The following is a 14,036-nucleotide window of genomic DNA, read 5'->3' on the forward strand; positions in this document are numbered from 1 at the left end:
TAGGAGCCGTTAACCGTGAAGTGACCACAGGGTGGCAGTAAAGATTTATATAAGACACGTTCCGTTGAACTGATTTTCTCAGTAAAAACAGTGTTCGACTTCCTGACACAAAGTAAACACGCTTTATATAGATTTTAGAATAATATTATCCGTGCATCAAATAGGACGGACAAATATTGCATGGTTTGAAGGGAATAATAATAATAATAATAATAATAATAATAATAATAATAATGCCCTTGGCTACAAAATACAATCATAACTACATGTTAGTTATACTATAGAGAAAATTTATAGTAATCCATGTGTACATCACATTTAATTTTGTTCAATTGTTACTTTTTTCTGGTCGTGTGACGCAAAAAAAAATGCAATACACATTTCTGGAGACAAGTACAATGGACATGGAATACATTTTATTATTAGACACGCGAAATCACACGAAGGCACACGCCCACTGGTAAACGCAGAATGTCCCGCGAAAGAAAAAACAGACAATCGAAACACCCCAAACCATTTATATATAGGGCTTCTACGTCATTCAAGTGTGATTGTCCACAGCATTCTAACAGATATCGTACCACAGCCGGGAAATAAACGACCCTTCTGTGAAACACATGTTGAAAGCCAGGTAAATGGGAAGAGAAAGTTGAGACATATATGGATATCCTTTATTAATTATCATTGCATATACAATACGTGTTACTCGTGCCATAACAAAAAAACTGATATTTGTAGATAATGTACATGTACTTTCTGCAGGCGCTATTTTCATTAGCAACACTGTCATTGGAGGGGCACTGTTGATCGAGGACACAGCTTCAGAACTTTGGACAGCTCCCTTAACCTGCATGGGCTGCAAAGCTTCAGATTTTACTCGATTGATTATTTTGGGCACATGCAACCTATGGCTAGCATTATATTCATATTTACTTGTCTGTGAATTCAGATATTTTTGTCTTACAAAATGTCACGTGGGTAACAACCATTAATGTAATAACTAACCGATAATGTAATCCACATTTCTGCCCTATAATGTAATATTTTATGCATAATGTAATAACTCGGCTTGCCTGATAATGTAATAACCTGCCAACCAATAATGTAATAACTGCCATGCCACCATTGCAAACCTGCCCTGTTGAGTCATCCGTGATCTCCATTTGCCCATGTAAATCTGTTGATCTGTGACTGCTATATGCCTTCCTTATGTAGGCATATGGGCAAAACTACAAAAAGGTACAAATCCTCTGATGGTGGAAGAAAAATCAAGTCTTTTGTAACTAACAAAAACAAGATATTGGCATACATGGTCAGATATGTTTTTCTGTCCATTATATAGAATGGTTATTGAGTACATGCATATATAATAAACCATCATGAAAAATGTCAGTTTACAATATAGCTGAAGAAAAAAAAAATAATAGCATTAATTCACAGGGATGGGTTCCTAGTATATATTGGTAAATTAGGAAATGCCACATGAAAGGTGTATCTTTTTTCATACTTTGCAAATGGTTGTCAATAACTTATTTTTACTCTTGCCTGGAAATCTATTGAGGTATTTGCTGAATAAGACAACCGCAACCACTAGGGGAGCTGTAATATTATGTGTGCCTTCAGTGATAGATCGATTAGACCTTAAACCTCATCACATGACAGGGTCAATTCCCAGAAGGTAAGACACACTGTCAGTAGCTCCCAAATTAATCAACTAAGAAATAAGGTGAACGTTAACCATCCAACAATCATTTGTGTAAATACGTATTGTAATGAGGAAGAAGTAAACTCCCATTTTTAGATTTGTATGATTGGTAGGGGGATATATGGGTGAAAAAACAATTAATTAATGTGATTGCCAATGTGTATTTGAAATTTTATATATATATATTGTAGCGTGCACAGGGGAAGGCAGCAGCAGGGCTGGTATGTGATGTAATCACACACAGAGACATAAGCCCGATATACGCTCCTTGCAACGGAGTTGGCTCTTTTGTACAGTGGTATCGGTGCTATGCTTTAGTGTGAGAGTTTTCACACCCGCCCTCCGCCTGTGTGTGGATTGCCTCACCCTGTGTGATGCGCCTGCCTGCAGGAACCCAAGATCGCTACATTGGTGTCAGAAGTGGACACAGGTACCCCAGTACGCACTCGTCGGACTGTAGCCTGGTTAGCAAGTCCGGGGCGGACTTGAGGCTGGCAGGGGAGAGTGTAGCGTGCACGGGGTAAGGCAGCAGCAGGGCTGGTAGGTGACGTCATCAGACACAGAGACATAAGCCCGATATACGCTCCTTGCAACGGAGCCGGCTCTTTTATACAGTGGTATTGGCGCTATGCTTTAGTGCGATAGTTTTTGCACCCGCCCTCCGCCTGTGTGTGGATTGCCTCGCCCTGTGTAATGCGCCTGCCTGCGGGAACCCAAGATTGCTACAAAAGATATATATATATATATATATATATATATATATATATATATATATATATATATATATATATATATATATATGTGAAGAGCTCCATTTCAAATCTCGATAAACGCCAAATTTCACACGTTTTCCACCATCAGAGGATTTGTACTTTTTTGTAGTTTTGCCCATATGCCTACATAAGGAAGGCATATAGCAGTCTCAGATCAACAGATTTACATGGTCAAATGCTTGGAGATCATGGATGACTCATCGGGGCAGGTTTGCAATGGTGGCATGGCAGTTATTACATTTCTGGTTGGCAGGTTATTACATTATCAGGCAAGCCGAGTTATTACATTATGCGTAAAAAAGAATTACATTATAGGGCAGAAAATGTTATTACATTGTTGGTTAAGTTATTACATTACTCAGTGATTATTACATTATAGGCATTTTATTACATAAAAAATGTGTACGTTATAGAGTATTATTACATTAATTGGGTAGTTATTACATTAATGGTTGTTACACACGTGCAAAATATTCTAACTGCATTTGACATAAACATCATAGACACTACTTTGTGTAAATATATATTCACGGTTCCGATATATTCAATTATCAGGCTTTTAGTAACACTGAGACAACATTTTTAAAAATAAAATAAATAATAATAATAATCGAATGCAAACAAATATTTCATTTAAAAATATGGAAATCTCGTGGGAATTTGCATAAAACCTTTTTTTTTTTTTACGTGACATGTCTTCTGTCCCTTCTAAATTGTGCATTTATCAAAGTATGGGTGTGTTGTTAAATTCACCGCAGCATGCACTGGAGTAAAGCGGATTCACCAAACCGTTGTTAAATTCACCGGTGCGTCACCGCTGAAGCAGCCGATTCACCGGGGTTGAGAGTCGGTGAACTGCAGCAAAACCAAAATGGCCACTCCCACTTTGGAAGTTTGTCTTGTACGGAGACACTATTGTCAGTGTAATTGTAGATTCAGAGACGCCAAGTCTTTTGAAAATATGTATGAAGTTGTGTATTTAATTATATTATATTTAATAAACATATAATAGCGCTAATAAACACATTGATAAATAATATCACATTTGCCAACTTATCCAGAGTAGCCAACTGAGCTGGTGATGTACAAGAATTCGATATGCGAGAACAGACTTTTTTTTTTTAATCGTGGATTTGTCCTTTTATACTGCAAACAAATATGTTACAAAGTTGCTAAAAGTGGACAAACTGTATTTGAAAGTGTATCCATTGATATATTCATATTTATAAATATTTACAGTTGCAGGCTAGCTGCTTTCTACATTTTAATGTAACAACAAGCTAGCACCTAATTAGTCGGTTAAAGATAACTAAACCTTCATCCCAGTAAGCTTTCAGCTCGCACAACCTTGCATGCCGCAGTAGCAACCTTAATATTACAATTATCAGGTATGTTGATCCACCAACAAATTCCCCACACCGATGAGCACCAAGTGATGTCACTTCCGACTCAGCGATGTTGAGCACCGATGAATTTAACAACGCACCCATACATATAACCTGTCGCATCCATGTGACCTGAAATCGGAATCTTACCTTAAGAGTGGACGATGCTGAACACGTGACAGCTCCGTCTTTTGTTATTATTATTATTATTATTATTATTATTATTATTATTATTATTATTATTATTTGTTTATTTAGCAGACGCCTTTATCCAAGGCGACTTACAGAGACTAGGGTGTGTGAACTATGCATCAGCTGCAGAGTCACTTACAATTACGTCTCACCCGAAAGACGGAGCACAAGGAGGTTAAGTGACTTGTTCAGGGTCACACAATGAGTCAGTGGCTGAGGTGGGATTTGAACCGGGGACCTCCTGGTTACAAGCCCTTTTCTTTAACCACTGGACTACACAGCCTCCTTTTGTTCTTATTCCAAAATGTATCACCTTTCACCTGTGCTAGATGGAACCAACAAAGGTCACAGAACCACATCATTTTAGAACAAGGAAATAAAGTTAGTTAATTCAGTGTTCCTGCTAACCGAGACTGACAAACCAAAACTGTTTTCTCTCGTGATGGAATGATATTCTAGCAATTAAAACTGCTCGATGTCCGATTAAAAAAAAAAAAATCCCTGAAAAATGAATATGCGATATGTAATATTCCAGCAGGTGGTGCTGCTTCATGATATTATAAATGAACATCTAGTCAAACGAATATATATATTACTACTTTTCAATATTTTTTTCCCATTATATAATGTTTTATGGTTATTTATAATGACATGTATTGGATTAAGAGAGAATACTTTTCTGATTTTTGGTTACATACATGCCTCAGTTACATCTATAGTAGTGTTGATGTTTAAAACTATTGCTTAATCCAGGAATTCTTTTCTTTTTTAAGCTTATTTTATACAAAGAGGCAACATGATTGGTACTTCATTATAAGGGACAAGTCCTGAATTGTCACGTTTAAGGCAAATGTATGCTTAAACATTTTCAACAATAACCCAATGATACATTAGCTTTGTTATAAATATGTTGCACAGGAAATGATCAACATACGTCTTTCAAAAGAAAAATAGTCATGCTGGGTGTTAATTAAAAACTGGTACACGTTATTATACAGAAATTAGTAAATTGTCTTTTTGTTTTTATGTAGAGGACATGATGAGTGGATGGTAGTTGGTTCCCCAGTAAATCATGCCTATTATCAAACTCTTCTGAGTTTAGTTGTTACGACTATGAAAATTAGAAGGAAAAAAAATGCATTTCAGTGTTTCTCTTGCATACATACTTACATATTTAATTAAAATCTTTTTTTAGTGAATCCCTAACTAGCTGTGGATCGATGCTAAATGACAATCATCACCACTACAGGATATGCCCCATTTGCCAGCAAGATCAAGATCAATGAATTAAAAGGCCCCCTCACCTAATTTTAATATTTCTAATTAATTGCAAACACAAATAATCAAAAGCAAAAAATATTTTAGGAAGACTGATATTTCTAACAACATCAAATGTGTATATATGGTTTTACTTCAATCATATTTAGTTTAAGTAGCCTCAACCTAAAATTCAGATTATATGCCAGGAACTTTAATCAATCCAGTCTATAAATTGTTCAATATGCTTAATTTGCAACAAAATGGTTTGCAGCTGTTTGATTGCCATAACAAATACCATAACCACGACACAGGAACCAATATATTACCATTACGCTTAACTAGCATAATAAGGCAATAAAAACATGCTTTTTTAATGGTATAATACAAGAAACAGCTGAGTGAGGCAGATATTTCCTGCTGCAAGTGCTATTATTATGTTCTGCATATGAACACATTTTAAAAGGAGTGCCATTACAGTGAGAATTTCTGTTTAATGGGCATCAACTCATATCTAAGAACAACAAACAAAACAATGCAATGATTAGCAATCAGTGGCTATGTTTACAACAACTTTTGACACCTAGAGTATAACGTTCTTCTTCTAGATTTTTGATGTCACCATACCGTTAACATCATACGAGGGGGCTAGACCAGTGCCAGTTTGGTTTGATAAACATCGTTCTACATGTCAAAATGCATCAAAGCACTAACTACCAGCACCACCTTTGGTGCCAAATGTGTACACATTTTGATTTCTATTCTCAATGAGATACTTGTCGTTCATATTTATATTAGTGCAAAATCCATGTAATATTAAAAAAAAAAACATCAATAATATACAAATATTATATCCAATAATTTCTAATGTTTTTTTTTAGATATTTTCTTTCTCTTCAAAAAAATGGTCAGTTTCTTCTTCAGAGCTGCCTTCACTTTCACTGCTGCCACTCTCGTCACTGCTCTCATCCTCGCTGTCTTTATCACTGCTATCGGTTCCCTGATCTCCCTCATTCTGTTCATCTGCTTGTTCTATAATAACAGTCCACAAAACATTTTATAACCTACTTTTTTTTTGCTTCTGTGATAAGCTTCATATATGTGAACCATATATGATGACTAGTGCATGTTTTATTTTTTTTTATAAGTGGCAAAAATACTGTTATCATATGAAGTGGCAAAGGATCTGAAACTTGTTGCACAGTTAACGGCTGAGTTTTATCATATATTAAAGGAGCTATAGGTGACGTAATATTTAAAATACTGAAAACATGCAGCGTTTATTAGGAATTACTTTTTGTAACAAAAACAACACATCTTTCATATCAGATTCCCTCTCTGTGGTGTCTGTTTTAACAAAAACAACGGAGGAGATATGACAAAATGTGTAGACTTATAGGGTTGCAATGAGGATAGCAGGAACAAAAGAATTACTGGTAGATTAATGCTCTCAAGCAGGACTTCAATTTGTATGAGGTCCTTAGTATGTGAACGAAACAGAAACCAATATCTAATGTTATGACTGATGCCATATGACAGTCTGTGAATTACTATAGAAATTGTTTATGGTAAAAGCATTAGTTGAGCAGTTATGCCTAAATATTGTAGTTGTCTAAATGTTTATTTGGATAGTCATGCCTGGGTCAACAATCTGGGAGTAATCAGAAGGGGTGACAGAGGAAGAGAGACAAAGGGCCCAGATTAGAGAGGAATACAATACAAGGGACGTTAAAAAAAAAACATACCCCTAAATCTGCCTTTGCACTTGTATCAAGAGAGCCCAGAGTTTGACAAACTTTGATCTATATTCTGTATGTACCAAATCTATTTTATTTTCAGTTTCAGTCCAAACCCACAGACTAGGCTGAGATAATTTCAAACTGGAGGAGATTTATCAAAAGCAAAGGTTGTTGTTTTCAATCTGAACTGGAAAAATGCTATAGATCATGCTCCATTAAAGATAGTTAGAGTAACTGAAAATGTGTGGATTCATTTAACTAAATGGGTAGGGCCTGGTGAAAATATATGAAGAAAATCTGGTAATTTGGCAATATTATAGTTTATAGAACAAATTTAAAACTTACATAATACAGAATCAAAATGATTGCTCTGTGATATTTTGACCAAGTTACAAACATTTACAAAACTATATTTTGATGAAAAGAAGTTGATTGACTGCAGCCAGATGACAAAGCTATCTAGGGTCTGGAGCCACATGCCAACCTCTCTGTCATTCCTGACTGGTGCATCTTTTCCTCCATGAAATATGTAATGTATTATTTACTCAAAAGCTGTTTGTCATCTTTAACACAAAGCAGAAACATTTAGAAACAATAGCGTGTTTACTATTGCTTAGGATACTGATGTTATGTGATCTGCATAAAGATAACAGGTTGGATAATGTGCCTATGCCTGACAAACAAATAGAGAAGTATGTGTCATCAAATTGAGGTCAAAATGAAATATATGAAGGTCATGATTCATTAAACAGAATGCATTCAGCTGGAAATCAAGTGAAAACTTTTTTTTCTAGGTTATTTCTGCATCTGTTCTCACAGCTTTGCAGAGTATTAAACCAGTCTGTAGACATTTCAGGTTTATTAATGTGTACCTGAGTGTATATACACATTATATCACCCTGCTTTCTTAAAATGAGCTTTATCATGTTCTTTTCATCAGTAACTCTTCCAAGCTGGACAGATGGACGGACGGACAGGGAAGGGAGGAACGACGATGGACAACCAAGCGGATAATGTTTTCACACTAGGATTTAATACACAAGTGAGAGCACAACAAGGAGGGATTGTGAAGTGAATACCGAAATACATATTAGGGATTAAAGGGTTTTGTTTGTGAATTAAAGTATTTAAATGACTGGTTCTACTGGACTCTATAGACAGGTGCACTTGTTTTTGAGTTTTTAAGGTGTTGGTACAAGAATCTCCTTAGTGCAGGTTCAATTTCTCCACAGTTTTGAAGAGCGAGATAGTGAGAAATATGTATCACTAAACAGACATGTATTTAAAAAAAAAAAGGTGTCATCATTTCTAGTTATTGATGAAAACAAACACATAATGAATGCTATCAATTATAAAGAAAAAAACAACCATAACTGCAAAATCATAAACTGCAAGACAGGCCTAAAAGGGTGGTTAAATATGGCACCCTGAGGAATTATAAGGAGTGGATTAATCCTTGTGTAGGCCTGTCTTTTAATTATAGCACTCCAAAACGTACGTTTGTCTCCAAGGTTTAAATACAGGGTTATTAGAAAAGTAAGTATACCACATCAACGCACCATGGGCCCTATTTAGCAACATTTGCAGACCCCTAAGGTAATCGCAAAACAGTTAGTGCACCAGAATCAGGCACACGTATAGGCAAACAGACTTTGCCCACATATGTAATTTAGCAACAGTGTTTTAGTGCCCACTTGTGTTAGTGCTGGACATGGGCTGAACTTTAGGGGAGTGTCCTCATTTACATACAAACATAGCAATTTAGCAAACCATCAACAGTGTTAGCGTTTGCGTTTCAGTTGACATGCGAAAACCAGGTCTAAACTGTGAGCAAATTACATGGTTGACTATAAATACCGGTGAAACTACCAGGGAAGCAAGCAAAGAAAAGAGAGAGAAAAAAATAAATAAAAGAAATATAGAGTGTGCACTGGATTAATATGATGTTTTGTAATACGATACGTTGTACTGTGATTTTGTAACAATTGTAAGTCGCCCTGGATAAGGGCATCTGCGAAGAAATAAATAATAATAATAATAATAATAATAATAATAATAATAATTTCTACATGGCCAGACAAAGAGAGGAGGAGGAGATGTCCCTAAATATTTAGAAGCCATCTGTCTTTTTTGAGCCTGTCTGACACACAATGTATGCAGCAATTTTGCCTTAACAGACAATTACTGACATCTGCCAACTGCTTCAGGCTGACCTAGAAGGAGACATGCAGAGAGCACACTGTTTGCTTGTAGCACCAACACAGAATAGGCACCTCTATGTAAATCGTAAGGGGACCTATTCTGTCAGCGTGCAAGTAGTGTGTCATCTGTGATGCCAACAACTACATCACAATGTGTATGCAAACTATTGTTGCTCCGCTCATGACTTGTTTATCCTTGCTAATTTGCAGGTGGCAGCTGCGTTTCAGTGGGATGCCAGTCTGAGAGGCTGGTTGATAGGGGAAAACAGGTATTCACTGAAGTGGTGGCTACTGACAGGTATAACCGTATCTCTAAATGTGCTTGTTCTGTAATTGTAAGCGAACATTTGGAATCCTCAAAATGGGATTCCGATGTTTGGATGTCTCTGGGGGGCATTACAGTACACTCCACAGAAGATTAGCAAGATCATCCTGGCTTGCTGTGTTTTACACAACATAGCTCTCTGTAACGGATGTTGAACCTACAGAGGAAAGATTACAGGGTTTGAGGGAAGCAGATGCTGAACTTGAAGCCCCAGTGTTGGAGTTTGCAGACGCTGCAAGTGCCAGGCAGGTCAGACAAAGCCTTTTAGACTGGGGTTCACAGGTACTCATGCGGACCAATAAAAAAAAAAAAAAATGCAGACTTAGTTATTGTTGTTTAAGCCGCAAATGCAAACCGTCAGTATATATATATATTTTAACAGGAAAGCATTTATAATAAAGGCAGCGATGATGAGCTATAAATGCCTAACTTAAGGAAAACTCCTGATTCTAAATTTTCACCCCCCCCCCCCCCTCCCTCCATCATTCGCTCACTCACTCAGCAAGTGAAACAGAAAAAAATGTATGTAAGTTAATTTTGCTAAATGGAGAACTTAATGGAGAACTTTTTTATTTTATACTTCCAGCTTCAAGGAGTTCCTTAGATCCAAAATGTCTAATATATGCAACTTTACAATTTTGATAAACCTTTCTTTTGCAAAATAAAAGGCTAAAGCCCTTACTTGACCTAAAACGTTACTTTTTTTTAAAAATCTTGTATAACTCATCAAATTTAGAAACAAATTAACAAATTTTATATGGTTAAGTGCCATGCATATTTTTCCTGAAAAGCTCATTAAAATATGCAAAAACATAATCCTTTAAATTTCTCATAAAAATGTAAATGACTCAGTTTCAGGGTGCATAACAGTAAAAGACTGAGGATAAAAAGTCATTTTCATGATAGTGAAATTATAAAAAATGAAACAATACAAAATTAAAACTGTTAAGTTAAAAGCATGGATACAATAGGACACATCTCAGAAAGTGAAATATGATTTGATCTATGAGGGCTAAGATAACAGTTTTTCAAGCTTACCTATCAGCATCTTCTCTTCAATAAGGGGAATAAATTGTTTGGCCTCTAGGTTATCGGGTTCATAAATAAGAACTGTGGGTAGAATATCAGAAAAGGAAAAATGAAATTAATCTCTCTGCAGCCCCTGGCAAATGAGAAGGGCTTATAAAAAAATATGAGATAAATATAACACACAAAGAGTAGCAGGAGTCAACAAAAAGACAAACATGATGGCTGTTATTTGCCTTAAATGTGTTAATAGAAGTAAAAGGCAAACTAAATGAATCCCATGAAGTCACACTTTGGTAGTTATAACCCAAACAATAACCTAATCTTATCCAAGATGCAATCTATGCAATGAGAAATGTATGGTGTTGTGTACTTTGTCTGAATTGTCCAGACGTTTTTTTTATTTTTATCTTAGACCTTGCGTACACCCCAAAAAAACCTTTTCAATTTTGTATACTGCAGGTAATACCTCTTTTCAAAAATGTTTTAATAATAAAAAATAAAGAAAAATATAAAATTATATATATATATATATATATATATATATATATATATATATATATATATATATATATATATATTTTGACCATTTAATAATCTATTATATAGATTTCATAATTTATCGGTCACTTGAAAACAGATTGATTAATGTTACCCCAAGGCCTGGATTATTATCAGTCTGTCAAAAAGACTGATGGGAGTCTTGAACACATTCTGACAGACCAATCATACAGTAAACAACATGTTTTACACACACAACAAATAGATCACTTGCAGTGTAAAAGGCATTGAAATACTAAAGCAAAATACTTGCGGGAACTTACTCATCTGACAAAGTTTTCTTGCTAGGGTATAATTCTGCTCCATTATTGACTGTAGGAACTGAAATTTAATGAACAAAAAATAACCTTCATTTATATTATTATATATTAATGTATTACACTAAACATTTAACATGAAACAAGCATTTCCTAGATAGCTAATCCAGTGGATGCATATGTGCTTTTTTTCATTACATATGTTCAAAAATTAGCAATCTTGATTGTGTGTTAATTTCTAAATAGAATTACCACATTTTATGTACAGTATACAAATACATGTTGTTGAACATTTAACAATATCAAACAGTCATGCTTTGATATTTCTGGCAGGATGTGTCAATCACATAAACCTGTTTCCTATTTGCTGAAAACAGAAAAAAAAAGCATTAAAGTCACTTAAAGCCACTTGCACGCCAACAAATGAGTTGCTCAAAATAATATGAGAATTGAGTGAAATTATATATTTTCTTGCATGACTTGATTGACTGACAGCTACAGCCCTGGTAGTAACTAATGACATAGCTGTTTGTTTAAAAAATGATGGACAGAAGTAGGGTGTTAAAACATCTCTGTACTAATGAAATGTTTATGCAACCTAAATACCATTACTTTTTCATTGAACAAAACTATTTGGAAGTCTACAGAAAAAAAAAAAAAAATTTGTGGGGTATGACTAATGAGGTTATCTCCCTACCCTAAGTTAAACAGAATCCTTATGTTGTAACACATACTCATTTATAAAACAAAGCTGAGTAAAATCAGTTGAAAAAAAGAAGAAACATCACTGTTATTGTGCTGTTGTTTTACCAAAAAGAGCATATTCATATGTCAACAATCATGTTATTGCTTCTGTGTTGAAAAATAAATTGCACAGGCTTAGCGCTCATGCAATTTTAGAAAAGAAAAGTACACTCTTCACATTTGCATGATATATGAAAAAATGTAGACTACTGAAGGTAAGTTATTGAAGTTTACGGATCAGTTTCTTTACCTTTACCTACAAACTTAGTATTTACTTGTGGCCTCGGGCTAATAAAAGCTACCAGATTTATTTTAAACTGAAATGAACACATGAAAATCAGTGTGGTTATCTTCCAGGTCTGTCCCTCAGTAGTACAGCCCCACAGTGTGGCAGAATATTTCATTTCTAAAGTTCAAGGAGTGTTGGGTTTATATCGGCATAAATAAAACACCTTCCTTTCCACAGAGCTCAAGTGATAACTACTATTTAGTTTATAAAATACATACATATTGTGGTATCTGATCTTCTGCACAGTGCCCATATATAACTAATGAAATTACCATCTGGGAGACAAATATACAGTACCAGTGTAAAGCAGAATATAATTTACAGTGATATGTTTTAAAATCCAATTGCCACACAATGCTTGTACTGCGCATCCATTCTGTGGTGTATAAATAACACCAGTATAATCAATCATGGGCAGCAACAGAGAAGAAACAGTTTTATGCCTGCCCGGTTGACTCAGATAGGTTGTGTTTGAGCACAGACTTTGACAGTAACATACATATCCACTGCAAAGAATATAAAAACACACAGGAAATATGCATGATGCTTTTCTCTTGTGGTGCTATGAATTTAGTAGCTTATCAAGAGTCTTGGCAACCAGTCTAAATGTATATAGCATCTGACTAAGATGCTCCAGTATTAATCTTAGTCAGTCTTTAGCATACAATATGCCCTTGCTGCAATATGAAACAGGATTGCATTTATTTTATTTGTAATGCAACTAGGTCTAAAACCTTCAGAGTGGACAGAGCTCTGTTTGTTAACGCCAGTGAAGTGGAAGTCAATTTGTCTTTATTAGATCTTGATTGAGATTAAACAAAACTAGTCAGGGCTTTTGATGACCTCTGTGTGTCAGGGAATGTGGGATAGAAGATTGAGGTAATTGGGATGAGGTGAAAAACATGAAACAGACTAAATAGAAAGTGTTTTTTTTTTTAGCTGATGACACGTCACTGCATTTTCTTTTATATCAAATACATTTTTTTGAAAATCTAGTAATGAATCTTTTATGAGTAGGTCATATTTATTCTCACTATACTGTATTAGAAGTGTGTAATCCAGCTGGAAATGGCCAATTAAATTAGATGTGAATGTGAGATCCAAATTCTACTTCAGTACCTAGTTTCAAAATATCAACAATGACCCAGATATTGGAACACTCATCACCCAAGCACAGTGCACAATATTAAAATTGTCCTATTGCTATTGTGGTAAATTAAACCAATGACCTTCACCTTGATTAAATAATATTTGATCAATGTTTCAACTTCAAATATGTATTATTTCTTCAATATGTACATTAAAAACACAACAGATTAATTACTGTATATGCACTAGTGAAAAAAAAAAATCTGATGACAAGTCAAACTAGCCTCTTCATGCACTTTAACGTGTGTATTATATACTGTATTACAATACCAATAATGTTTTGATGACCTTTATAATTGCATGGCTCTAGTGCTCTGGGGTTTGAGATCTGGCCTCTCAATCACTGCAGGAAGAGCGATTAAAAAAAAAAAAAAAACGTAAGTGCTCTGGCTTTTCTGTTCTGTACTACATACTGCTGTATTACCTGTTTGAC

General features: G+C 35.1%; 1 protein-coding gene across 1 annotated transcript in view; it reads right to left on the minus strand.

Moving 5' to 3' along the window:
- The window catches only part of LOC117409527 (glutamate decarboxylase 1), a 44,535-nt gene that overhangs the window by 20,245 nt on the left and 10,254 nt on the right, over positions 1-14,036 (minus strand). Inside the window, exons 4-5 of the mRNA XM_059032267.1 lie at positions 11,428-11,485; positions 10,616-10,687 (exon numbers count right to left, since the gene is read on the minus strand). The gene's annotated coding sequence lies outside the window, so the exon portion shown is untranslated. The remainder of the gene's footprint in view (positions 1-10,615; positions 10,688-11,427; positions 11,486-14,036) is intronic.

This window comes from Acipenser ruthenus, chromosome 10 (assembly GCF_902713425.1).
Source record: "Acipenser ruthenus chromosome 10, fAciRut3.2 maternal haplotype, whole genome shotgun sequence".
In the NCBI taxonomy this organism is placed as follows: Eukaryota; Metazoa; Chordata; class Actinopteri; order Acipenseriformes; family Acipenseridae; genus Acipenser; species Acipenser ruthenus.